Below are 26,416 nucleotides of genomic sequence, written 5' to 3' on the forward strand. Positions count from 1 at the left end.
GTATCAAATCTTCTTGGAATGTTTGGTAGAATTCACTAGTGAGTCCATCTGGCAATATTTTTCTCTTCTTAAATTGCAGGTGTCCTAGCTCACTTATAGTCTATGAAACTAGCCAATTCTCTTCAAAGGCCAGCCTGATTGAGCAGCTACAAGCTCATCTATATTATAGCATCAGTACATCTAGTTATGTGGTCAGAGCCATTACTCTCAATATCAGCACTGCCCCTGCCAATAATTATGATAAAGACTAACATTTATTCAACAGTTAATTTGTGCCACGCATGCCAAATACCATGTTTGCATGATCTTATTTGATTCTCATAACTACTCTATAATGTAGATCCTGTCTCTTTCCCCAGAGAAGTTAAATGTTTGCTGAAAGCCAATAACTAATAAATGGCAAAATTCAATCTCATTTCACAACTTATGCCCTTAACTACTAGAATGAGGATATCTGGAACACATTCAAGAACTGCTTTTCCTGCCAGCGTTATGTCTCGGCCAGGACCTCAGTCTTTACTCACTTGACCTGATTGCTCAGTAATGACCTTTCCCAGCCTTAAATCTCACTCTGACATGGGTAGTGATGCTGGATTGGGTGGACTAGGATAAGGTATTATGTGCAAATTCTCACCCAGGGAAGTTTGTATCTGTGACCACAGCAGGTGTACTCTAAACTCAACGAGGCAGCTGGTAGAGGAGCCAGAATTAGAGGAAAAGCCTGCCCATTTTACGCTTCACATTTGGAGACACGATGCTCATGCCTGATTTAATTGAGTAATCAGGAGCTACTGCACAAAGAGTAAACAGAATTATTTAGGCAAGGCTTTTTCACCCCAAATGATTTTTACCCAGAGACAGAGCTCTCATTGCTTCTGTTAATACCACTTAATGGCATTGTGACTGCCTTAATTTCTGCCATTTTGCCCTAGCAGATGAAGTATCTGTTGATTTATGACCCAGGTGATGCACACGATTTAGTGTAATAGCATTGCTTCCACTCCCAGTGGCAGCTCAGCCAGTACCCAGGCAACACACAGATCATAATTTGAGTCAATTAGGAAACTACTGAGTGAGTGTCTCTTTAGTTACTCAGGCCACATTAATGCTAGGTGCTTTTTAGTTCAATATTAGTGCCATGGCTATAACTGATGGCTGTGTCACGTATAGGCTGCTACTGCTCCTGCTGCTTTCTTCTGCCTTGGCTTCTCCACTTCAACAGTATGGTGACTTAGCTGGTTGTGTTTCAGACTTCCCCCCTGTTGACAATGAAGTCAAAGTAGGCTGGAGGCTGGGTGTCCACACTAGTGGCAAACAAGCAAGAGGCATCAAGCCTGCAGCTTTTTTGGAGTGGGAATCTTTGGGCAGTTCAGTGAGTCTTTACTAGGCCCTTATTATGTGCCCTTATTTGGGCTAAGTACTGAAGGGAAGAGTGTAAAAAAAAAAGGAGGAAATAATCCTTTATCATCACCATCATCACTGCCATCATCGTAATTATCACTGTTGTTTATCAAGTACTTACCACGTGGTACTGGCATACATTATTTCAGCAGCCTTATGACAGAGACACTATCCATATAGAAACTTACTCTCAAAGCAGCCAAATCATTTATCCAAGCTCATACGTAACTAATAAATGGTTAGGCTATGAAAAGAACAATGCCTCTCCATTGGTAATTCATGTTTTATTTGGGATTTAAAAACAAGTAACGATAAAATCATTTTAAATAACATTATGAAAGAGCATATGGCAAATTACCAAATGTAATAACAGCAGGGTTAAAATGTACATCATTGATAAATATCATGGTGTAGGCAGGGGATAATCAGAATGTAAAGAAGTCAAAGAACAGCCTATAATATGTCATGGAAGACTCCTGAAGAAGATGGGATTCCAACAAAGTTTGGGGAGATGCATAGGATGAAGAGAGGAAAAATGGAGGAGTCCCAGGTGGGAAGAACTTCAGAAATGAAGGCATGTGTCCAACAAGGAGCCCGTGCAGAGAAATGACTGTGAGCAGAGAGTGTGATACAAAGCAATGACTATCATTTTACCCTATTTACTATTCAATTCAATTCAACTCAACATTTATTTCTGGCCTATATGTGCTGGTAGTGGACTAGATAGGTGGAATATTGCAGTGAGCAAAGCATTAAAAAAAAAGAACTCCTGTTTTCTTGGAGCTTCTATTCTATTATTATTGTCATAGGATTATCATTATTTCAAACTATCTTATTTACTAGTATGTATTTATTTGTTTACTTATTTATTCTCTGATTTTCCCACCCCTCTCAAGAATGTATGCTCCATGACAGCAGGGACTGTAAGAATGATTTTATTGGCCTTTTTAACTTTCATTCGTCCTTCTGGCAATGGCCCCTGATTTATGATTTGGGGAACACCCCAAATACGATTTTTAGCTATGTGGTTGGGTTACTAAGTTGACCCCATTGCCTACTCAAAGCCTAACTGCATAATTTACTCCCCTTCTGAAGTTCTGCTAATTGTTTCAGAGCTGGGAATATAACCCAGGCTTAAGCTGATCCATTGAAGGTAAACTGCAGGACATTTGCTGTGAATGCCTAGAATGTTTCTCTCTTCCATGAGGCTTGTGGGTGCTATAGCTATTTATGACCAGGAGAGGAACATTTGCTGTGGAGGACATATTGTGAAACCTTAAGATAAAGCCAACATTGCAGTGGACAGGACAGAGGGACAGGAACAACCTTGGTGACATTATTAAGCTGCTAGATCAAACCTCATTTGAGATTAAATCTGCCTCTAGATATTTTAGGTACATGGGCTAGTTTGAGTTCGATTTCTTATCATTTGTAACACAAAAGGTTTGAGACAAGGATTTTGTCTTCCTTATTCCTGCATCTCCAGTGTCTTTTCTGGCACATAGTAAGAACTCAATATTTGTTTTGTGAATCCTTGATGAATGTGTGAAAAAGGAAGTTAAAGAGGAAGTGACCCCCTTCTTTTCTCTATTTTAAAAAATTAATATATTTTTAATTTTGTGAAGTACATCACACATACAGAAGTGCACGTCTAACAGGCATATTTTAAACAATAATATTAAAGAAAAGACCGGTGCAACATTCACCCCAGTTAAAAATAGAAGAGTACCAACATCTTGGAAGATTTGCTTCTTCCTAAACCACATTCCTCTTTATCACCCTTCCAGCAACCACAGTGCTGACTTTGTTTTAATTATTCCTTGTTTATATTTCTATTAGTATAACCTGGGTATATATCCCTAAAGTTTAGTTTCCCTGCTTTTTAAAAACTTTATGTAAATGGAATTATACAGCATGCTTTTATAAATAGCACAGTACACTCTACATTTGTGAGATTGATCCATGTTCCTGCATGTACCAGTATTTCATTCACTTCAATTTATGTGCAGCATTCCATTTAAAAATATTCCATAGTTATAAATTAAGCTTATCGTCATTACAAAGTGATCCTCTACATGTTTAGACATACTTTTTGCCTCAAAGTAAATTTTGACAACTATAATCCAGTAACAATGTATTTTCTTTTCTTTAGCATGTTCATGAAATAGCTTCATTCCCTATTTTACTTTCAACCTTCCTGTATCTTTATTCATCTGATGAGCCTCTTATAAACATTTTGTGGATCATTTTACTAATCTAGTCAGAACATCTTTGTTGTTACCTAGAGCTTTAAATCTACATACACTTGATATAATTAATGACCTATTTGGATTTATATCTAACCATAATATTTTATGCTTTCAGATTGTCTCAGCTCTCTTGTTTTTATTTGTACTACCTGTTTTTAGATGGATTTAATGTGTATGAGTATTCCATTTTCTCCTCTTCTAATTTGAAAGTTATAGACTCTACTTCAATGCTTTCAATGGTTATCTTTGAAATGAAAACATGTATGCTTAACATATCAAAAATATTTTGATCATGCTCTTACTATCCTGGGCAATTATTAGACCTTATAGAACTAGCCTCATTTATTCTTCTCCTGATATAAATATATATTTGCTATATGTTTTAGTCCTATTCTGTTCTTTTGGCCTCACAAGACACTACAATTATATAATAAATATTAGACTCCCTACCTTTTGTGGCTCTGTTTAAACTGTCACCCACACATAAGGAGTCCATGAAAATTCAAATTGAGATTCTCCCTGTTTAGTAAATGCCCTTAGTTTAGAAGAACTATTAATGCTCAGTTTAACTCTCTAAGTTCCCAGCCTTCATTTACATTTTGGTTTGGTAACTACTAACTCTTTTTCTAGTTCTATAAAACTTTTAAAATGTTTGGAATATTTCATTCAACATTTTCGGTTTTTAAAAAATATATTTTTATTGATTTCAGAAAGGAAGGGAGAGAGAGAGAGAGAGAGAGATCAATGATGAGAGAGAATCACTGATCGGCTGTCTCCTGCATGCCCCACACTGGGGATTGAGCCCACAACCCAGGCATGTGCCCTGACCAGGAATAAGAACAGTGTCCTCCAGGTTCATAGGTTGACACTCAACCACTGAGCCACACCAGCAGACCTCAGTTTTTTTTAAGGCAGGAACATCAGTCAAGATATTCATTCTGCTAGATCTTCAGAAATAAACTTGGCCTTGTCTTTATTTATGCAATTTTATTGAAGTCCCTCTCTTAAAATTTCCAGTATATCTGCTTCAATCACCTTTAGTTTTTCTTTCTCTATTCAGTTTACCTCATGGAAGTTTCTTTTTTCTCTCCCTCTGTACTCATCTCATTTGTGTGTCACAAAGAATAAAAAATGACCCTAATCATGTCTGAAATGCCTAAATGTAATGATAGTGATGCACTTGAATCAAGGAGAAATTCATACATTATAGTATGAAATTATACAAAGAACCAGTGCCTTAAATTGTGAAAGTCCTTGAAAATGTCCAAAGACCCCTTCAGAATCTTAACACAAGTCCCTGCCCACATTTCTCATCTTCCTCTAATTATACTGCTTTTTCTTAAGTACCATTAGCATTCAAAAGAAGTAAATTGGCCTTTTTTTCTATTTTATTACAACAATGTATTTTTATACTGCTTTTCTTAGTTTTCCTTCTTTTTCTTTTTAAATTTTATTTTCATTACAGATGACATTTAATATTATTTTATGTTAGTTTTTGGTGTGCAGCATAGTGATTAGACAACTACAGAATTTATGAAGTGATCCCCCTGATAATTCAAGTACCCACCTGGCACCATACATAGTTATTACAATGTTATTGACTATATTTTCCTATGCTGTACTTTACATCCCCATGAGTATTTGTAACTACTATTTGTACTTCTTAAACCCTTCACCTTTTTCACCCAGCCCCCCAAAGCCCTCCTATCTGGCAGCCATCAGTTTGTTCTCTGCATCCATGATTCTGTTTCTAATTTATTTTTATGTTTATTTTGTTCTTTAGATTCCATATATAATATGGAATTTGTCTTTCTCTGACTTATTTCACTTAGCATAATAGTCTCCAGGTTCATCCATGTTGTCACAAATGGTAGGATTTTATTTGCTTTTATGCCTGAGTAATATTCCATTGTACATATGGACCACTTCTTTATTTGAACTCTTTATTTACTCGTCTATTGATGGGCACTTAGGTTTCTTCCATATCTTGGCTATAGTAAATAATACTGCAATGATCACAGAGGTGTACATACCTTAGTGTTTTGTGTTTCTTTGGATATATACCCAGATATGGAATTTCTGTATCATAAGGTAGTTTTCTGTTTTGAGGAATCTTCAAACTCTTTTCCACGGTGGCCTCACCAATCTGCAATCCTACCAGCAATTCATGAAGGTTCCCCTTTCTCCACATTTTCACCACTTGTTTGTTGATTTATTGACGATAGCCATTCTAACAGGTGTATGGTGATATCTCATGGTGGTTTTAATTTGCATCTCTCTGATTAGTAGTGTTGAGCATCTGTATGTCCTCCTTGGAGAAGTGTCTATTCAGGTCCTCTGCCCATTTTTTAACTGGATTGTTTGTTTTTTTGGTGTTGGGTTGTATGAGTCCTTCACGTATTTTGGATATTAACCTCTTATCAAATGTACTGCTTTTCCATCAGAAACTCACACTGTTTGAGCTATAATTGGCTAACTTCAGTAGGATAGTTTCAAATCACTTGAGACTCCCCAAAAGCACCATGCATGTTATTTCAGTGTACCAGACATATGACTTATAAATGAATCTCAGGACCATAATCTGCTTTATAGATAGGGTCCACTTATAATTTAGTTTTCTAAATTTTGTTTAAAATGTTATGACAACATTAAAGGACATGCTGACTGGTGTGGCTCAGTGGTTGAGTGTCGACCTATGAACCAGGAAGTCACGGTTTGATTCCTGGTCAGGGCACATGCCTTGGTTGTGGGCTGGATCCCCACTGTGGAGTGTGCAGGAGGCAGTTGATCAATGATTCTCTCTCATCATTGATGCTTCTGTCTCTCTCTCTCCCTCTCCCTTCCTCTCTAAATCAATAACAATATATTTTAAAATATAGTAAAAATGTTTTCAACCTTTACCAACTAATTATGAATTTCCATTTATCCTTATTACTTTCCAAATTTTATTTATATACTTTAATAACTTAATTGCAATCATGGTAAATATACAATGCTGAGTTCTCCCTTTGAATCCTTCCAGTGTTTCATAAATACTCCTCCCTATTGTTACATGATTTCGTCTTTCATTTTCAATGGCTGCTTACCATTCCCCAAAACTAATATAATTTTCTGAATAATTTCCCTGTTGTTGGACGTTTAAACCATTTCAGCATTTGTCCCATTATACTACTAAAATGTGTTTGTGCAAATATCCATTGAGAAATTTTTAGAGGTGAGTTTATTGGTTTTGAGGCTGGTATCATTTTATGTTTTATTTTTCTTTGCTTTTTTAAATAATATATATAAATGGTGCATGTATTCAACATATGTTTATTAAACTCATATTGTGTCAGGTACTGTGGACACTGAGATAAAATATGGGCACTTCCTAGGAGGAATGCACATCTAGTGTATAGATAAGGAGAAGAGAATGTGGCAAGTGCTATCACAGAGGCTCACATACATTTCCATAGGAATGCAAAGGAGAACTAGATTAAATATATTTTACCTCAGTTTTTCTGGAACATGGGCAGATTTAGCATGGAAGTAAGAGTTCCCCAAACTGACAAGGGGCACCTCATTTTTGTTTTAATTTACATTTCCTTATTTATTACACCAATTCCCAATATGTTTGCTTGCTTTTTGGAATTTCTCTTTTATGAATTATATGTTGTTTTATTGTATTTTTAAGTTTTATTAGTAGTAACATTTGGGGTAAGTTAGTATCACAATTAAGCAAAGCTAACAAAGATAATAATGTCACAGCAACAATTTACTGAAAGAAAAAAGAGAAATGTTCATCATGCTGATTTGAGTTGTAGGAGAACATGATTATCTATCTCTGAGAGAAAAATGATCCTCCCAAATTAGCTTCCAAGACAGGAAGAGTTATTTTGTCAATGACTTTTTGAAAAAGACATATAATTTATTCACAAATACAAATATGAATACATATTGATATGTATAATTATATGTATAATATGAATACAGTTTAGTTGTAGCACTTGGTTTAAAAATCATTTTATAATTCATTTATCTGTGAATTGTGGCAGAATTCCTCCCAAACTTTAGGCCAGGCTTGTGAGCGGGTTCATTATGTTTTAATGATAATAAATAAAATGTAGTAGAAAGAGCATCTACTTTGGAGTCAAACAACCTGGATTTAAGTTCTGGTTTGAGCACACATAAGCTGTATTACCTTCTTTATGTTTCTAGTTTCTCATCTGTTATATGGGGGTTAATTATACCTACCCTCTAAAGATGATGTTAGGGTTAAATTAGATAATAGGTATAAAGCACAGTCATGGTACATAGCAGAATTCAATTAATTCTAGTCTTGTTACTGGCACTGGGTTGGGAAGGTAAGACATAATTCTAGGAAGGACTAATTCTATTCCTCCTTGTTGATTATAACATGAATTAAAGAATCCTGGAAGGAAGACTCCCCACACCACAAAGATGAGGAAAATTATGTTATGAAGACATGACTAATCAAATAAGATAGTGGAGAGGTAGCAGCTCTCAAATACTTTTTAGGCAAGAAGAGTGCTATGGTGCTATTCTCACACTCTGGCATGCTGAATAAGTACAGAAACTAGAAAGCCTGCAAAGTGTATGCTTTCAATCAACTGGTCAATTGTATGTTTCAAGTGTGTGCTTTAGTAACATCACCTTTCCATTTACAAACTGAACAGAAGCTTGGCAACACTGAGAACCTGATCTTCAAGGACTGAACTTTAAGGCCCAATCCTCTCACTTTCTTGATGGGGACACAGATGTCATCATTGCCATCATCCTGCCTCGTAGTGCAGATTTGATTCCGAGAGAAAAAAAATTAGATGTCCCTACTTTCTGGTCTGTTTCCATTAGATCAATGGTCTCCAAATTATAGAACCACAAATTGTTTGGAAGTACCAGGAAGCATTTGAAAAATGGACTGAAAGCAATTTCTGGGAGCGTTTTGTAGTAGTTGTTGCCAGGTGGGTGAGTCCTTTTTGTTTAGATTTTCTCAAGTGCGTATGATCTAACAAAGGCCAGCATAAAAGGAACACACATGTAAAGAGACCACTTAGCATTCCTCTTCTTGCTGCAGTGAGACAGCCATTACCTTTCATTAAATACGTAATATTCAGAGCAATCCACTTATTATTAGGGGCCATTAGTAGCTACTCTTTGTCACACATTATTCCAAATGGAGCTCTATCAAGGGTTTTATGAGAGAGCTGCTAATTTTCAAAGAGAAAATCAGTAATGCTGGAAGCAGAATTTAGATTTTCCTCTAAAGCTCTTCTAACTTTTCTCCCTTTTCCTCTCTGCCCTGAAAAATAAAACATCCCACACAATAATTATGGTGAGGCTTAGGAACAACCTCTGCTTTGGGTCTACGCCACAGTGGCTGCAGTTTGGGCTTTGGTCACAGGGGAGCACACTGATCTCTGAATTGAAAACTTGCAAAATACTTGCTGACTTCTCTGGTCTTTTTGGACCTTAATCTGTCTAATTTGAGGACCAGGACATTTAGTCCAGCCAGGAGGCCACAGAGGACTCCTCTTTAAGCCAAACAGATAGCAACTCTCGTCTGTCTCAATATATCAATAAGAGAGATTTTCCTAAGCTAATTCGTAAATGCAACTGTTCAATGAATGGATTTGGGTTGGCTATAACAAGTTGTTTTTATATCTTGATGGCAAATCTATATAGTCAGGCTAGAGAGGTTCTAGTTAGTAGTCATGGCAGAGGTAAGCTACCTGACCTATAGGTGAGATCCATGAGAATTTCCTTTCCACCCCCACTTTCTCCATACTCATCTTCTTTCTGATCCATCATGTTATTTCAATTAGTATTCTTTTTCAAAATGGATATTCCCCTAGATTTGCATAGCTTGGTGTAAATTGTTTGAGCAGATCATTCTCAAAGTGCTAGCCTGGGCACCAGTGATATTACTTAGCTAAATATTCAGAAATAAGTAGGAACAAGGAATAAGAAACCAGAGGAAATTAGGGCAGAAAAGCTTAAAGGTTATTTTCATTAATAAATCCACAGAAAAGCGTAGTTGATTTTCTTGGCCATCTGAATGTTCATCAATTTAATTTTTGGGTTTGAAATAATAAATAACAGACCAGTGGTGGCATTGGATAGATCTTATTTCCTTTGCTGGGTTCAGGATTAGGAGATAATCCTGAGACTGTTCATTGTATATTCTCAATACATGTAAACATCAAACCCATCAAGAAGCAGGGCACTTTGTGTAAGAAGACAGTTCCAATTGCAAAAGCTTTTTAATTAACAGGGGCTTTGTATCAGCTTTCCTATCTACAAAGCTAAGTTCCCATGTCTGGGCAGGTGCATCCTGTTGTGTATTAAAGAACAACAAAGGGCAGTACAAGGGCAGGGCACTTAAGGGAACTATGCCTGAATGAATTCATGCTTCCCTGCTCTCTGCCTCCTGCTGTTTCTGTTGCTCCTCCTGCTGACTTCCCCAAAGAAATTTCCTCTAAGCACCCGTAGCTCCAATTGCTTGATTCATTAATTTGTTCATTCATACATTCAACAAATATTTACTGAATAACTGCTCTGTGCTATGTGCTATGGTGGGCCTTGGGTATATAGTGCTGAATAAGGAGGGCTCACTATCTAAGATAGAAGGCAGATATTCATGACATCATAGAGGTAAAGTAAAATGAACATTTTAATGCCAGAAGTCTTGGAAAAATTTTCCACATGGATTGTCCATTTCTTCTCCTCAACAGTGTTTCTTTCTCTGCCTTTAAGAGCCTGCCTCTGATGAAAATGGACTATGATGCCATGATATCCCAGAGAGACTGTTACTGTCAACTTGTTCTACCTATTTGACGTAGCAAGGAGTTCTACCAAAGCCAAGAGCTGATAGTATCATAGAACCCAGAGTTCTACATGTTACATAGAGCACAGAAACAATGGGGTCAGGCTGGGGTAATGATCTTCCTAGTTCCCAATTTTACCTACTTGGCCTCACCAGCAGACTCATCAAAGCCTGATATCTTGGGCTGATCATGACCTAGAGTGGGGAAACAGAGGGTTGGGAACATAGTATTTATACCGGTACATAAGGATCATAGAATTTCAGAGCTTGTATGATCCTCAATATACTTGATACCCATGGTATGGCCCATGGACCAGCAACAGAGACATCATCTGGGAGCTTTTTGGAAATGCAGAGCCTCAGGCTCCACCCCAGACCCACTGAATCTGAATCTGTCTTTTAACAAGATCCATGGGTGATTTGGAAACATATTAAATTCTGAGAAAAGTGCTCAAGATAAATAAGTTTTAAACTTCTCCTCTGATACCTACACATTATATGAGTTTTCTCTGCAGATACATTTCTCTAGGTGTGGCCAACGTCATAAACATTTCCATCCTATGAATGACATATGATAAGCCATATTGTGGTTTAGATCAACTGATATAGCTTAATCCCTTCATTCTATAAATGAGTGAATTGTCTAGGTCCCATACATAAGCTCATGGCAGAGCTGGGACCAAGAATGCAGAACTTCAGCTGTTTTTGGATTAGTCTTGAGTTAAAGGGGATTCTTGTTCTTCCCTTCATGACCCAATTCCTCATGGTCTATGTCTCTGTCATTTGTGTCTCAGGTTTAAGATTATAGCTGCTAATGTCTACCAGTAGTGCACCCACCTATCTTTGAACAGCTTGGCAATCTTATTACTGTTGGTCACCGTAAGGCATTTTCTGGCCTGGTATGCCCTTTCATCTATAAAAACCATTCTTTCTGACCTTGACCTTCCAGTTATGCTACATGGAACTATTGGCACTTGGGCTTTATACCTTGACCTCTGTGAGGAGCACACATTGTCCAGATTTTTGCTTTGAACTTGCTGTGTGAACTCATATCTCCATGAGAACATCTCCCACAAAGCAGATTCCACAGTGAAGGACCCATATTTAGACTTTTCCATCCTTTAGAGCTGGAAAAGCTATTGAACTCTGATTCCTGCATCCATATTTTTCTGTTCAATCCTATCCAATCTCTATCTGACATTACTAAGGTCACATCCTGACCACCCTCTCTTTTTATTTCCAAAGAGTATGATAAGAAGAAGATAGTCTGGAAAGCAAATGCTAATTTTCAAATTAACAAAGGGCTACTGAAAGTTCAAGAGAGTAGCTTTCCTTTCCCAAAGAGGAAAATGAGAGGGCCTCCTCTCTATGTTAAGGGTATAATTCAATGTCACCCAGACTGATTTAGTATTGAAAGATTTTAGATTTCCCAAAGGTCAACATTTTAAAAAGAAAAATGGCAAGTAAATAGTATCTTAATTTTAAGGCAGTTTAGTTTCTCTTAAATCTTGATACCTTTGCTATTAATGAGGAATGTGTCCCTGAACCCAGCTCTAATCAATATGGCAAAGTCCCTGAACCACTACATTTGCACTTGGGGACCAGAGCTTGTTGGAAAATAGGTGAAGCTGACATAAAACATCCCTTTTCTATAGTCACTACTTTTGGTTCTATCGCCTCTTTGGGTAATACTCCCCTTTTACTTTGTTTTTAGTGCTCTTTTCCTGCATGTTCTCCCCCCCTATAGCAAATGAGGCCACCTGCTAAAAATATCTGATGCCATGTAAGTCATAGCTAGAATATCTGCACAAGAAAAGATACACGTAGAGGATAAAACAACCCAAACGAATGATTGCCGAAGCTGGAACTTGAGGCATTAAAGATGGGAGAGGTCTATTGGTAGTGGGGCCTTAAAATCCCATCAATAGTTGCTTGTTTGCTCCTCCCACAAATAAGGTCAGATTTGAGGAGAATGACACCTGCCCCCACCTTGCTGCATAAGGGGATTAGTAAGGAAAAATTAGGTCAGAGATGTTAAAGTGCTTTTGACACAAATCAAATCAGGGCTTTGATTTTTCCCAATCTAATTTAGCCCTGCCTTAGGGTCAGTTTCTGCCTCAGTCTCTCCATCTTTCAAAATGAGAATAATGTACTCATGCTCATTTTCTCAAGGCTGCTGGGTGAAAAGGAAACACTTGTGTTTATGGTAATATCCATTGGATCAAAAATGTGTAAGCTAATTGCCTTAATGAGACCAATGGCATCACAGAAGGAACAAGGTGTTGTATTCAGCCTGTATTTCAAATTGATCTTGAACTAAGCAATGTTGAGGCAGGTGAAAATATAGCACCTTGGTACTACTCACCAGAGCAATGAACACTCTTCCTGTGTTTGATGGCTGGAGGACAAAAGCAGTTCCAATTTATTTTATTTTATTTTTTTAAAATATATTTTATTGATTTTTTACAGAGAGGAAGGGAGAGGGATAGAGAGTTAGAAACATTGATGAGAGAGAAACATTGATCAGCTGCCTCCTGCACACCTCCTACTGGGGATGTGCCCGCAACCAAGGTACATGCCCTTGACTGGAATCGAACCCAGGACCCTTGAGTCCGCAGGCCGGTGCTCTATCCACTGAGCAAAACCTGTTAGGGCTCCAATTCATTTTAAAAATAGAGTATTTATCCACCCCCTATTGCCATTTAGTTTTCTTTTCTCAAAGATAACCCAGGTACCTTCAGAGAACAAAGGTAGTGGCTCCTCGTATTTTTTTTTTGAAGGTGTGGTCTTTTGATCCACTGCAACAGAATCACTTGCTTCTACAAATGCAGATTCTTAGCTCAAGCATCTTGTCAAACCCACTGATTCAGGATGTCTTGGAGTGGGAGCAAGAAAGCCATTTATTAAACAAAAAGATGATACTCTGGAAAACTAACATGAGACCCACACTCACCAGTGGGTTGAATTCCTCAAATATTACTATAGGGCAGTGGTTCTTAACCCTGGCTACACAGGATCACCTGGACAGCTAGTAAAAAGCACCAACGGCCAGCCCTAGCCCTGACCAATTAAATGAGTTTTTCAGGGGCTAAGCCTGCCATCTGCATTTTGAAAGCTCTTCCAGTAATTTTAGGTGTTCAGTCAGGGTTGGGTCATCTTAGGATTCACTCCTCCACTCCCTCTTGGGTTGCAAGGGAACTAGTCAAGGTCACTAACGAACAGGTACACTGATTCCTAGCCCTACTCAAGCTTCTTTTATGCTGATACTTTAGAAATCTGAAAAGCACCTACTGTGTGCTACATATACTGATGAAGTTAGCAATTAACCAAACAGAAATAGACTGCTCTCAAGGAGTCCACAGTCTAATAGAATAGATACACCCAATCACAAAAGTGAGTAGATGAAAAATTGATCCTTTTAGTTTCCCCTGTTCACCTCCTGAGTACTTGAAATAAGAACCTTGGTCTCCCACATACCAGAGAATTACTTGATTATGAGGATCTCTTGCTTTACCCTCCCCCTACCTCCTTGTTCCAAACACCTTTAAAACACCTGATTTTTGAGAGTTCCTAGAAAGCATTGTAGTTCTTAAGTTATTTTGGACCTGTGTGAGTTTCTACCCAGATCCTGAAGATTCCCTCAGGTGTGAGATACAAACTGTCTCATCCCTTCAGCACTTGCCTGTTAGCACATGAACATTGTAGCATAATGGTAGACTGACAAGTCCACTCATGGGGTTAAAGAATGAACTGCTCTTCCCTCTGCTTAAAACATGCCTTTATGTTTGAATTCAGTGCCTGAGAAAATCTATTTCTAAAACTAATTTGTTGGATTATAACTAGAGATAACACAGCTTTTAGGTAGCTATTCTAGTTCAGGCTAATTATGGAATAAGAACTTAATTAAAGTTAGGATTTTTCTCTTTAATCACCTAATGCATGGCCATTAGACAGCTGAAATGATCAAAATGTGATGTCTTTAAACAGCCTAGTTTTTAAAATGTTAGCTTTTGCTTCTTTCCTTTCCTGTAACAATTTACTTTTTATAATTAATCAGCTGAAAAATTATTTGTGAAATGTCATGTCCTATATAACAGCAAGATGTATTCTTTTCATAAAAAGAGAGAAGAAAGTTTTTGGCAATGATGACCTGGTTTAATTTGACATTTAAAGGAGTCGCAAATGAACCTTTCCCATTTTATTTACTATATTCATATGTCCATAGTCCTACTATGATTTGGTATACCTTTCTGAAATCTAGTTTTGTGAGAAAAATATTTTTTAAAAAATTTTAACCCTAACTTGGAAATGGTGAATGCTTGCCTGGAACAGATCATTTAGACCTCTAGCTTCTCAATTAATGTCAAAGCACATGTCTTTTATTTATACTCATTTAGAGAATGATTACAGTTTTAATTAGCAACAATTTGAAATTCCTCAACTATTCAATGGAGGAAAAGTGGCTTTAATACTTTACTTGATTGCAGAAATAACGGTAGGCTGTGGCAACCTATCTAAGCTTAATTATAAACTGAGTAGAAAGACACTTGGGGTGAGCTATCCCTGAAGAGTATGTAGGAAATTAATCTAAGGAGAAATAGTAAGGAACTTATTCTGAAAGTCATTTGAAAGAGAGAGAGAGAGAGAGAGAGAAAGAGAGAAAACATGATAAACATTAATTGGTTGCATCTTGCACAGCCACTGACTGGGGATCAAACCCAAAACCTAGTATGCGCCCTGACCAGGAATCAAACCCACAATCTTTTAGCATACAGGGCAATGCTCCAATCAACTGAGCTACCCGTCCAGGGGCCATTATTTTTATTCTTTACAAATATGCTATATAATAACAATGATTAACCCTTCTGCTTCTATTTACTTGATTAGTTATGTTACCATACATGGTAAGCAGAAGTGGTGGAGGAAGGAGTTAGTTGTTCAGGAGCAAAATAAACATTCCAAATTCTCAAATAGTCCATTATCAACATGGACTATGCTAATGGGATTTCTAAAAGCTTCCTTGAGATATAATATGGCTCATGCTACAAACATACAATGCAGTTCACCATTCTAAAGTGTACAATTCAATCATTTTTTGTATATTCACTCAGTTGTACAATTATCACCACTATCTAATTTTAAAACAATTTTATCACTACAAAAAGAAAACCCATACCAATTAAGCAGTAACTTCACTATCTTCTCTCCCTTTAGCCTCTAGCAACCAGAAACCTACTTTCTGTCTCTGTGGATTTACCTACTCTGAATATTTCAGATAAATGAATCATATAATATGTGCTCTTTTGTGTGTAGCTTCTTTCACTTAGCATAGTATCCTCAAAGCACTTAGCATAATATCTTCAGGCTTCATCCATGTTGTATCAGCACTTCATTCCTTTTTATGGATGAATAATATTCCACTCTATGAATATACCACATTTTGTTTATGCATTCATTAGTTAAGGGGCATTTTGGTTGTTATTATTTTTTGGTTATTATGAACTAGAGGCCCGATGCACGAAGATTCATGCAAGAATGGGCCTTCCTTCCCCTGGCTGCCGGAACCGCCTTCGCTCTGGCCGGAGCTGCCTTTCTGCCTTCGCTCCAGATCGCTAGGAGCCTGTGTATGCAAATTAACCTGCCATCTTTGTTGGGTTAATTTGCATACTCACTCCTGATTGGCTGGCAGGCATCATGAAGGTACAGTCAATTTGAATCTTTCTCTTTTATTAGTGTGGATGATATTGCTATAAATATTTGAGTACAATTTTTTGTGTAGACATTTGTCTTCATTTATCTTGGATATATATCTAGAACTGGAATTGCTGGCTCAAATAATGGTAACTTTATGTTTATCATTTTGACTAATGATTCTTAAGCCATGGTTTTAAGCATTCTTCTCTAAATTTAATTGAATTTAAAGAGATTGTAAATGAATATGCTATATAGGCTTAATTGAGTCTTATTTTTTTCTTGATACAATTTGTGTAGTTGAATTTAAAACTCAGAGTAAGTTCATAAAAAAACATGAATCCTTCCATTTGCCTTCTAATTGTATGATTAGTCATATCTGTACATTTAAAAATCTTATGCAGATTCAATGTCATAGAAAACAAGATTACCTACATAATAATGTATCAGATTATTTTAATGGTTTCCTGGATATTCTCCCCTTAAATTTGCCTGGAAAAGAAAGAAGAAAACATAGCTTTTCACATTTGAAGGTAAGTAGTCAGCTATATTCTTTGTTGTTATAGCCACAGGTGTGACAATATTGGAGCTTAGGGTATTACTCAAGTGTAGACAAGTCAGATTCAAATGGAATTAACAAAGTCCATCACCTACTTCAGGAAGCCTTCCTTAACTCCTCTTCTGTTCCTTCATAATAGCCTATGCATAGCTTTATATTGTCTTAATGGATTTTCCATATTGTATCTTAATTGTTTATTTCTGGATCTCATTGTTTTAATTGTGACCACCTTTAGAATGGGTATTCTGTCTCATTTGTCTTTGTATTCTCAATAGCTAGCACAATGATTGCCACACACAGAGTATTTAATAAATGCTTGTTGAATGAATAAATAAATTAATATTTGGGGAGCACCTATTATAAGCCAAGCCCTTTGCAAATGTCAATTCATTCAATCCTCAAAACAGACCTGTAAGGTATGTAGCAATATGTCAATGTTGATGAGTAAAGGAGTTAAAGTATAGATTTTTCAGTTAGTAAGTGGCAGTGCTAGATTCAAAGCCAGGCCCCATGACTCCCACATATGGCTCTGTCCATGTACCTTTACTATTTCTTAGTGTAGAAAACTGACTCTGGATTTCAAACACGTATTCTATGTGATCATATACCATGGAAATGGTCACCAAGTTTCAACATTTCCACATATAAGTTACATCTCTCATATTTTCTCTCATATTTAGAAGTAGCTCACAGTATTTCTGTCATATAGCATACCCTGATTTATATTCGATAGTTTTGTGAATATGGTCATAGAAATTTTTCTGGAAGTCCAGACCTGATTCTTTTTTTCTATTTAAAAATTTTTTTTTTATTGATTGATGAGAGAGAGAGAGAGAGAGAGAGAGAGAGAGAGAGAGAGAGAGAGAGAGACTCTGCAGGTTTAAAGAGGCACTCTGAGGTTTTTTAAGATACAGAATTTTTCCATATTATAAATATTAGCTAAATTTTCACCCCCAAGTTTGAGTTATTTTCCTCAATTATTTTGGTGACTGGTTCATATTTCTCTCTTCTTCCCTGTCTTCCTTGATGACTTTAGCAAACACACTGGCATCATAACCTCAGTGCCACGAAACACAAACTTATGCTACATTAGCCACCTGCAATGTAGGTGAATCTCTGAATTCCACCTCCATAAAGAAATGCTCCTCCTCAGAAGAGATCTTGCATTTATAGTTTCCCTCCATTAGCACAACTTCCACTCCTCCCTCCAGTGGCCATTTCCCAACCACACTATACTGGCCTTTTACCTTCTACTTACTTTGCCTTTGTTTTTCAGTTCATAATGTCCATTAACATTTCCTGCCCAAAGTTAACTCTAAGAAGTTTGACTCTGTAAATTTCTATTTTATTTTTTATTTAAATTCTTTATTGTTTAAAGTATTACATGAGTCTCTTTTTTCCCTCATTGACCTCTCCCTGGCCGCTCCCACTCCCCAGCACATGCCCTCACCCCACTACTGTCTGTATCTATTGGTTATGCTCATATGCATGCATACAAATCCTTTGGTTGATCTCTTACCCCCTCCCCCCCCTCCTTCCCGCATAGGTTGGACAGTCTGTTTGATGCTTTTATGTCTCTGGTTCTATTTTTGTTCATCAGTTTATGTTGTGCATTATATTCCACAAATGAATGAGATCATGTGATATTTATCTTTCTCTGACTGGCTTATTTCGCTTAGCATAATGCTCTCCAGTTCCATCCATGCTGTTGCAAATGGTAAGAATTCCTTCTTTTTTACAGCAGCATAGTATTCCATCGTATAGATGTACCACAGTTTTCTAATCCATTCATCTGCTGATGGGCATTTAGGCTGGTTCCAAATCTTAGCTATTGTAAATTGCGCTGCTATGAACATAGGGGTGCATATGTCCTTTCTGAATGGTGTTTCTGTTTTCTTGGGATATATTCCTAGAAGTGGGATTACTGGCTCAAATGGAAGTTCAAAATAAAAATCTTCTGCACCACAAAAGTAACCATTAACAAAACAACAAGAAAGCCCACTGCATGGGAATGCATATTTGCCAATGCTATCTCCAATAAGGGTTTAATCTCCAACATTTATAGGGAACTCATACAACTTAACAAAAGGAAGAGAAACAATCCAATCAAAACATGGGCAAAGGACCTAAATAGACACTTTTCAAAAGAGGACATACAGAAGGCCAAGAGACATATGAAAACATGCTCAAAGTCACTAATCATCTGAGAGATGCAAATCAAAACAATAATGAGGTACCATCTCACACCTGTCAGAATGGGTATCATCATTAAAACAACAAACAACAAGTGCTGGCAAGGATGTGGAGAAAAAGGAAGCTTTGTGCACTGCTGGTGGGAATGCAGACTGATGCAGCTACTGTGGAAAACAGTATGGAGTTTCCTGTAAATTTCTATTTTAGTTCTCCCTTACTATTTTATGGTGTATTGCTCTGTCTCTAAACCAGTCTCATTGCTCTCGGTCTATTTTCATGCTTCCTGGAGGTAGATCATGGCTGTAAGAAAGGCTGAACATTCTAATTTGAACAAACTGTTCCTTTTAAAAATTCACATCTGTTACTTGTCTGACAAGAAACTAGTATGGTACCTGGCACAGAATAGGGATGCGGTGGATATGAGTAGCTTTCTTGTTCCTTTTTATTTTTTTCTCTTGTTGATTCTTGTCCACACATTCCTTAATGGCTATTTCTCATCTCCATGCAACTCATGTGACACATGTTCTCTCTTACGCACATAGCTCTCTTATCTACTTGTCTTCCTGTGTTCCAAAGAGGACATAAACAATACACTATGAGTTTTCTATTCATCTTCTCTCTATCTTGGCCCATCTTCCAAGGCCTTCCCTAATATCTCAAGCATATCAATGCTGCTGTCTCAGCAGAATATTACATTTCCTTCAGTTCACAGTAAACCTAGTGGATAGCAGCTGCTCCATCATAGAGTGGAAGTTCCACAAGGCCTAATGGAAGGTTGGTGACCAGGCTCATTGGTGAAAGAAAGTGGTCTCTGCCTCTGCTACCTCTGCTTTTCACTGTCTATTCTTTTGTTAGTCCTTGCCAGCACTTGTTGTTTGTTGTTTTAATGATGATAGCCATTCTGACATGGACATTGAATCCATGTCCATTGGCTTCCTACTCAGATACTCAACACATTTATTCCTCAAAGATATCCAGTGATATATAAAACCTTGAAGCCCTATAGCCTTTTCTTATAATTCAGTCCTCCTCTGTTACTTCACTGTAAGATTAACACTGAAAGTCTTTCGAGACTTTTGAGACAACACATCTGGAATTTCCCTATACTCTTCCCTGTCTTTCTTTTTCTTCCTACCCCATAAATATAAGCATTTCCCCGAGTTCTGTCCGATGGCTTTCCATTTTCTCTTGTTCCATTCACTTTTTCAAACTACATATGCATTCCTACCACCACATTTGCCCCTTAGTTGCAGAACCCATATAATTCTTCTTCCTTCCACCTGCTTTCCTTTCTGTATTTAAGCCTGTATGTCTAGCTATGCTCTGGACATTTCCATTAGATGCTCAATTGCCACCCGATACACACATGTTGAAAACACAACATAACCTCTCTCCTTCAAAATGTGCTGCTGTCATAAACTTTCCATTTCTATCAATGGCTCTACCACACTGTCAGTTATACAAACACAAAACCATTCTTTGCTTTGTTTTTCTAACCACTGAGCAACCAAGCCCTGTTAATTCCAATACTTCCATTAAGATAGCGGACACCTCCATATGTTTTTATTTTATTTTATTTTATTTTATTTTTATTGTTTAAAGTATTACAAATAGTAGTACATATGTCTCCTTTTTTTCCCAATTGACCTTCTCCCGGCCTCCCCTATACCCTCCCCCCACACATGCCCTCCCCCTCCTCCCTCAGTGTCTTGCATCCATTGGTTATGCTTATATGCATGCATACAAGTCCTTCAGTTGCCAGCCTTCCTGCTGTAGTTTGACAGTCTGTTTGATGCTTCTCTGCCTCTGTATCTATTTTTGTTCATCAGTTTATAATGTTCTTTATTATCCATAAATGAGTGAGATCATGTGGTATTTTTATGTTTTTAAAAAATATTTTTATTGATTTCAGAGAGGAAGGGAAAGGGAGAGAGAGCTAGAAACATTAATGATGAGAGAGAATCATTGACCAGCTACCTCCTGCACACCTCACACTGGGGGTCGAGTCCGCAACCCTGGCACATGCCCTGACCAAGAATCAAACCATAACCTCCTGGTTCATAGGTTGATGCTCAACCACTGAGCCACGCCAGCCGGGGCCTCCATACGTTTTTTAATTTCAGTTATTAGCATCACTACAGGGTGGGGCAAAAGTAGGTTTACAGTTGTTCATATAGAAAATAATACAGTAATTGATAATAATATAAAAATAAAGTGCTTTGTGTACTCACAACTGTAAACCTACTTTTGCTCCACCCTGCATTTTATTTTATTTATTTTTTGTAAATATATTTTTATTGATTTCAGAGAGGAAGGAAGATGGAGAGAAAGATAGAAACATCCATGATGAGAGAGAATCATGGATCGCCTGCCTCCTGCATGCTCCACACTGGGGATCGAGCCCACAAACTGGGCAAATGCCCTGACCAGGAATCGAACCATGACATCCTGTTTCAGAGGTTGACGCTCAACCACTGAGCCACAGCAGCTGGGCAGAAGGAAATTGTTTTGATTTCAAGAATGGAGGGACTAACTAGTGGGCTCCTACGGCCAGTTCAGAGGGTATACTTAATGTGGGGAATTGTCCTGTGTGAAATCTTGAATTAGCCTAAGTGAACAGTGAAAAATCTCCCCTGGTCCTCTTCTCCCAAACTAAAGTCTTCCAGCTTCTCCAGCAAGATGTCAGATATACAGAGAAAGCAAGAAATCATTTTGTAAAGGACAAAAATAGAAAAAAATTGATAAGCAAGTCTATATCAGAAGTGTAGGAATTTTCTATTCTTCACCTCCAAAAAACAACATCCAATTACATAATTCAAGTTGTAGAAAATTGAAACTTTCCTCCTAGAGCTGTATTATGACCATGCCAATGTAGTTTTATAGTTGGGATATGCCAATGTGGGGAAACAACTGATAAATTATGTCAGTTGCAGTGATGAGGGCTGCATTAGCTTGACACTAACTAGTAAGGTTCAAGGTAGAGTGAATGTGGGTGTATTTTCATACACAAAACTAAATGAAAATTAAATCAATTATTATAATAATTCAAGCCTCAATGCCCTAAGATTTGTTTCAATTAGATAATTGATGCAATTCGTGAAAGGTTTTGAGGTAAAATTTCCTGGTCTGAATTATCTCAAATTACTTTAATTCTCCACTTCACCTTGATTACATAGACCCAGCTCATGCTTTAGTGTGAGTGAATTTAGGTAAATATTATGCTGCTAGTTTAGATAAATCCTTGCTATTTGTGCATCTTTTTCCCATAAAATGTGCCCTGCACACATGTGTATTAGCTAATTTCATTGACAAAAACACTGTTTTACAAAATAAAAGTGTAGGACTTGCTGTTTTATGTGTAATGGGAATCAATTACTGAAAAAGAATAGTTTAATGAAATCTGTTTAGGAGTGGACATTTCTGCCTCTAATATTTGCCTCTTTTTGTTGTAGAGGCTAGGCATGGGGACAAAATTGAGTCAAGACAAGTAAAATAAACTTTATGATCAGGCAGACTTAACTGAAATTACTTTATATTGATAAGAACTTATTGCACTGTGGTAGAAACACTTTGATTATCTTCAGGTCAGATTCTTACAAATTCCAAATAACTGTACACAGATATCAACTGAGAAGTCAGTGTCAAATGTGAAATGCACATATCCTTTGACAATTCAATTTCCACTCCAGAAATTTACCTCAGAAGATTTTTACCCAAATGCAGAAAGACACATTCATTTTATTTATCTTTTTTTTATTAGGGAAAAAATGTAAAAACACTAATGTCCAACCATAGGGAATTGGTCATAAAAATTATAATTGACCCATACAACAGACACTAAAGGGCCATGAAACATGACTTGTGGAAGAATAGTGAAATTCAAGAAAATATTTATGATCTGTTTTAAAATAAAATTTTAAAAAATTGCAGAACATGTAAAGTATGATCTCATTCTTGTATATGCATATTTGTATGTGTGTAGATCTAGAAAGGTATTTAGAAACAGACCTTCACTATGGTTAAAATATGGTGGCTTCAGTTATTGAATCAAATGGGAGATATATGAGTGATCTTTCAACCTTTCTGTATGTTTGAAAAATCTAACAATAAAAAACAGACAGAAAAAAATGTAGACTCAGACCACTAGGATTTGGTGTGGATTGTGTGTCATATCACAGGGTTTGCTGATTTGTGAGGAAACTGATAACATCCCAACTGTGATTAGGTATCAAGTATTATTGTAGCACTATCAATGTCAGCCTGTCCAAGTACCATTGGGAGAAATTTCACAATTCCATGCCAGCTTTCCATTTCCCAATGAGGACATCACTTTGTGGATATGCACAGTGCATGCCAACTGAAGTTCTAGACTTTTAAAATATCTCTTATTTAACTCTACACAGTATCTAGGACTAGAAGATATACAGAAGTTGGCTGGCCAAAAATAATCACAGCCCTTAATTTTTTAAACGCCCCAAAAGGGTTTCAGTTGATCTGATATTTTTATGAAAAATAAAATTGCAAAGATGACATCTATGACAACAGAACCCAAATAATGTACTCTCTTTCCAAACCCAAGTGTTTCAAAATAAAACACAAACAAAAATTGCTGATAGGCCAAAAATAGCTTCACTTTTTCCCCCCAAGTCATTAATTACTAGTTAAATTGTCCTTTAATATATAACACTGGAAATTTGTATATCTTTTTTTTCTTGGGTGCTGTTTATGTTGTTTCCCTAGTTTCTACTGGAATATTCATCATTTATTTGTTAGAACTTTTTGTATATTATATCTAATAACCCTTTGTTATGTGTGATAGTGATTTTCCTCCAGTTTGACATTTACATTCAGTATGGTATTCTTACTATACATAAATGTTTTTCATTCTTAATCTCTTATAGCTTCTATTTTTTATGACATCTTTGGGAAAACATTCTTCATGCAAGGTATAAAAATACCTATAGGTTCTTCAGGTAATTTTTAGTGTTTACTTTTTTGTATTACATTTAAATATTTAAATTATGTGTAATGTATTTTGCTTGAAGGCATCAGAGAAAATTTAACTTTATTTCCTCCCTAATGATGATCCATTTGTCCCAGTATCACTTATTGATAAATTCTTCCTTTTCCTCTACCTCATCTTATACTTTCTCTGTGTGCCAATGAAAAGGAAGATTTTGCTTATTTTAGTTTTTTTTTTTTTTTTTTTTTTTTTTTTTTTTTTAAGAATACCAGCATTCTGATGTGTATGGGCTGTAGCTAAACCCTTGTGTATAAATCCAATGGTAATTTCTCACCCAAACAAAAACTTTGTAATTTGCATGTCCAACATTAGGTTCCTCTTCTAATATTGGTGTATATACAAATAGGAATCTAACCTTTTGTGCAAAATTTCAGGTTTAAATTAGATCACATCCATATTACAATTACTTGAGTAAGTCACTTCAATATTATTAAAAATTCTGTTTGCAGGTATGTGAATATTACAGTACACTCAGAATCTGTGTGTAATGATTTTTCATATTGCGTTAAGATTTTCAACAGCTCATAGGAACCATATCAGTAACTATAGAATATGATATTTAATTAAAATAACAATATATAAATCAATGTATAATTTTTGATGTGGCCAAGTTTCATGAAAACTCATCCTGGGAAAATAGTCAGGAATGTGGCTTTATCCTGTTTCTCAATATGAATATAGTCACCAACAATTTACAAATCATTTGGCCAAGTTATCTTTACTATCTTTCAAGGTTTACTTTTTTTAATTTAGTAATCAAGGAAATGAATATAAGAACTCAATGCCAGTGACCAATTAGAAAAATGTAGTCTAGCAAGCTATATGATTCAGAACTCACCTGAGCCTGATACTAACCAAACTGGTCAGCCCTTATAAAAAAAACTATCAGAGACATTTTCCCTCTATCCTCAAGGTTCTTGTTGACACTTTTGAGGTTGCTTCTTGGCAAATATGCCATAACAATGCTACCACTTTTTTATTTCTGTGGAATGTTACAGGATATAAAATGTTTATGTCTATTATTGACTTTAAACATTGTGTCCTGACTTGGCCCATTCATGGAGCCTACATATAAGAATGAGCACTGACCTGGGAGGATGGCTGAATTCTAGTCTTGGCTCTATTTCTTTCTAGCTTATTCTGTGTTTTGGGGCAACTTAGCCCCCAATTTAAGGCCTCTTTTTCTCATCTCCAAAATGAAGATGTTGCTTATGTGAGTTTAAAATAATCTCTGTTTTAAAAATACAAATTTAAGTTCACTGTTATAGTTGCAAAAGTTTATTTCTTTTTTTAAAAGTTTATTTCTTCACAGAAACTGCCTACAGGTGGAAGCTGACAGGTGTTGCCATGCATGTTAAATGGAGCAAGCACACACAGGTATGGATTATGTACTATCATGCCCAAACATGACTTGAGGGGTGGTACACAATTTTCTCTGTCAATTAAATAATAACTGATTGATTGTTACAGAGTTTGACAACTCCACACAAAACAAGCCAAGGAAATTCCCAAAAGGCTTGGCTCTCCCTTTGCTTTAAAAGTGCACAAAGTACAGGCTGCATGCATGCTGTGTCACCAGGCTTATATCCAACTAACTTAACAAAAAGCCAAAATGTGATCTTTAGATATAATCCAGACAGCAATTATTAAATCAGACACAACCAACATTCCAAAAAGGTTTACTTTTTTATACTTAATTTCAAGATGTTGAATTATATTTTTACAGATGAAGAACCATGTATTAATTTAAGAACTTTTGAGCCAACACTTCCTATGAAAATCTACAAGAATATGATGAGAAGATTGACTCACTTGATTTACTTCATATGGAAAAGATTGTGTATAGTAGGCTTGAGGACTGACCAGGGACCAAACAGGGCTGCAAAAGTGAAATTACATGTCTCTGTCTCCACTACTTTTCCATTTTCTCCATACTACACTTCTTGCTTTACACAATACCTCAAAATGAAATGTCCATAATTAATTCACAAAGGAAAGAACAATCCTAGGATATTACAAATAATATTATATCATCGGCTTTATAAATTGCAAACTTACATATTAAGCTCTAAGTAGATTCTTATAAATCAAAGTAGCAATTTTGTGACTCTAGAATATGTGATCATTGACAAAAGGATACCTCTAAAAAAAACTTCTGAGCCATAGAATTTGAATCAGAAATTATTTTTACATCTACTCCTGTCCAGTACCCTGAGCACACTATCATTTTGGTTTGTTAGGTCAAACATGGAACAGTGAAGATGTTTCTGGGTGTCTCTGAATCTGCAGAAGAGAGAGACCTATAACCATTTGCCAGCTAAATTAGGCCAAAATGTACCTGTCCCTACCTATGCAGAAATGGAAAACAAAGTGGATTTAAGTTCAAGATTTTATGAGCTTCGGGAACTTGCCTTGCTTCTTAATTTTTTTAGTGTTCACTAACACAGTGGGTGACAGATGGGTCTGCACATTTAGCG

General features: G+C 36.5%; 1 pseudogene; it reads left to right on the forward strand.

The window, feature by feature from the left end:
* The first annotated feature begins 1,138 nt into the window (after nucleotides 1-1,138).
* The window catches only part of LOC118654411, a 100,252-nt pseudogene continuing 74,974 nt past the window's right edge, over nucleotides 1,139-26,416 (forward strand).

This window comes from Myotis myotis, unplaced genomic scaffold (genome assembly GCF_014108235.1).
Source record: "Myotis myotis isolate mMyoMyo1 unplaced genomic scaffold, mMyoMyo1.p scaffold_m19_p_4, whole genome shotgun sequence".
NCBI lineage: Eukaryota > Metazoa > Chordata > Mammalia > Chiroptera > Vespertilionidae > Myotis > Myotis myotis.